The sequence below is a fragment of the Phalaenopsis equestris genome, unplaced genomic scaffold (assembly GCF_001263595.1).
Source record: "Phalaenopsis equestris unplaced genomic scaffold, ASM126359v1 Scaffold000339, whole genome shotgun sequence".
In the NCBI taxonomy this organism is placed as follows: Eukaryota; Viridiplantae; Streptophyta; class Magnoliopsida; order Asparagales; family Orchidaceae; genus Phalaenopsis; species Phalaenopsis equestris.
The window spans coordinates 418,201-421,354 of NW_018164781.1; the positions used below are offsets into that span (position 1 = coordinate 418,201).

The following is a 3,154-nucleotide window of genomic DNA, read 5'->3' on the forward strand; positions in this document are numbered from 1 at the left end:
TATATATAAATATATATATAATAATGGGGTAAACTTTTTTATAGGATGTCTTCTAGCAGAAATACCGGCTGAACTCTTGTCCAGGGATAAGTAGTTCGAATTCAAGCATAATATTTGTCCACACTAAAAAACCATGACGTGAAAAAAAAAAGATAAAAATTCCAATAAGCTCCACAAGCCTCCTGCTCTGGCATCTTATCAACAGTGCCATTAGAAGAAGGCCATAAATGGAAACATTTATTTTCCTTTGACGGAGCTAAGAAAAATTTAACAGGTATAGGGTTTCCAAAAGTGAAGACCAAGCTTCAATAAGCATATTTGAAAGAAAAAAAAAATCTAGCACAGATTTAAGGAGACATCGACGTAAAGTTAAACAGGATAATTATCTATAAATAATATGTTATAAGCAGCCCATATGCCAACCAAAAAACTGAAGCTTTGGCCCGCACCAAAGTAAAGGTCGAATACCATATTTCCACAAAGGCGCTTAAACTATCAAGAAAAAAATTCACTAATTTAAAGACATGGTTTCAAAAGAAAATTGCATCCCAACTTAAACAAACTAATGTTAATAATAAAATGTTCAAAAAACTATAATGTTTCATATTTCAGTTTCTCCTTTTATCAGGACCACATTTTTAAGGAATTCTATCCCTACTTAACCACGCTTGTGATAATACAAAGAACAGATTTCTAACCCCATATCAGCTCAAGTTTCAATTTATCTTCTAGAAATACGACATGTCCATTGACATCTTCATATTCTCAAAACATGCATAGCACACAATCTCAATAATTCTAAGAAACTCGAGTCCAGAACTTGCATGCTTTCCTGCATGTGTTTTATATTATTTAACTCTTTGCCATGCAAGGTTGGTATCGACATTCAATTAACTAAGCTGAAAAGGGAACAATCATAATTTATTTAGCTCAACATATGATACTGGAGTTAACCCATAGAACAATGAGAAATGCACTTTATTGCTAGAATCAAATAGGAGTTACAACACGCGTACAAAAATAGAAAATAACAAAGATAGCACAGCACAAACACCGAACTAAGGCTTGGGATGATGGTGGCGGTAAGGCAACAGTAGGATGGCTTCGGGTAGGGAAAATAGGTGCTGGAATGGGTGGCAGGGGGCAGCAAACAAGAGAAAGTGGTTGACAGCAAGGGCAGCAGAAGGAAGGGGGGTGTGGTACGGCAGCAAACCGGCAACTGGCCTGTGGTAGTGGTTGGCTGCAGCTGCTGGAGGCTGGACTATGACACAATAGCAAGGTTGAAAACAGGGGGGATCAGCAGGAGGCAGTCTGTTGGTGGACGATAGGGGTTTGCAGCAAAGAGAGGAGTAGGAGGGAAAATTGAGGAGAATGGAAACGTCCAGGATAATCACCACCTCGGACAATATACAACCAGAGCACCACTAAGAAAAACCTGAACATCAACGGCTGTCTTGACAGAAACTGAATCAAAACTTAACCGTGGAACACAAAAACAACATATAAATACTATCAGGTAATTAAGGAGTGGCCTACTTCTTATGGGTGGCAAATTAAGTACCCAAGGGGGCCATTCGACCCCCAAGCCTCCATTCCCTTAATCAGTCCAAGTTGACGCAGGTTGTCTGGCTCAACATTCCATGCCCGTGTCCAAGTGATACCGAAGTTAACCCAAACAACAACGAGAAATGCACTTTATTGCTAGAAATCAAATAGGGGTTACAACACACGCGTACAAAAATAGGAAATAACAAAGATAACACAACACAAATGCCAAACTAGGGCTTAGGACGATGGTGATGGTAAAGCAGCGGTAGGACGCCTGTGGCTAGGGGAAATATGGACTGGAATGGATGGTGGGCGGCATCAAACAAGTGAGGTGATTGGAGGCAAGGGCTGCAAGAGGAAGGGGTCTATCGGGCTGCAAGATGGCAGTAAACTGGAGATTGGCCTGCGGTATTGGAGGAAGGCTGCTGGCCATCGGTTGGCTGCAGCAAGCTGGCAGCTAGACTGTCACAACAAGAAGCTTGGCAGTAGGGAGGATCAGTAGGAGGCAGTCTGCTACTGGGTGACAAGGGGGCAACAAGGAGAAATGGGGGCTGATGACAAGAAGAGGAGAGGGAGGGAGGATTGACGAGGATGGTAATGTTGAGAATAATCACCACCTCAAAAGAGATACAACCGGATCACCACTTGTTGTCAAATACAAACTGAAAAGGAAAAATCTGGACATAGACGACCGACCTGGCAGAAAAATGAATCAATACCTAACCTAGAGCACAAAAAAACAGCATATAAATTCTATTAAGTAACTAAAGACTGACCCACTTTTTATGGGCGACAAGTTAAGCACCTAAGGGGGCCGGTCGACCTCCCCATCCTCCCCCCTTTATTCCCTGAACTAGTCTAAGTTGCTCCATGTTGTCTAGCATAGCATTCCACACGCCCTTCAGCCTCACGGGTTTGGGGGAGCTTCAACCTCATTCGTCGAAGCTTCTGTTTCATTGCACTATGGAGTTAAGTCTACCACGTTGAAGGTAGCAAAAATGTTATACTTCCCTAGTAAATCAACCCTGTAGACGACGTCGTTCAACTTTTTGAGAATATTGTAAGGTTCATCTGCTTTGGCCTTCAATTTCGCAAAGATCTCATGAGAAATCTCTATTCCTTCAACTTAATTCACACTAAATTGTCCTCCTGAAAAGTCGTTTTCTTCCTAGATTTATTAGCTTTTGTCTAGTATTTGCAGTTCTGTCTAGTGATCTCTTTCCCAACCTTTTTGGGTAGCCTCTAAATCTCATGTACCGTGCCTCAACATCCACACTAACTTCCGAAGAAGGAAGATCGGAACTCAAGTGGAGTGAACGGGTTGCGCCCATATGCGATCTCGAAGGGGGTGTATTCTGTAGTTTGGCTCACATACCTGTTGTAGGCAAATTCGGCATTGTTGACCTCAATTTTCGTGAGGTCTAGTATTCCTCGTAGGAGTTAGGATCTAGCCTTAGGGGTCTTCCTGCGACTATCTTAGAACCTTAGAAGTGGTGCCCGCCTCGTTTTAGTTCAACCTATTTCCGTCCTCTTTTGGAGTTTCGCGTGTGCGGTATCGACTTCTAACACTTAGAAGGATGAAACCGACATGAGGAAACCCAAAATG

General features: G+C 42.2%; 1 protein-coding gene across 2 annotated transcripts in view; it reads right to left on the reverse strand.

Annotated features, from left to right (window-relative positions):
* Positions 1-3,154, reverse strand: part of LOC110025881 (plant UBX domain-containing protein 8-like) — a 57,576-nt gene that overhangs the window by 18,139 nt on the left and 36,283 nt on the right. The window lies entirely within an intron of this gene.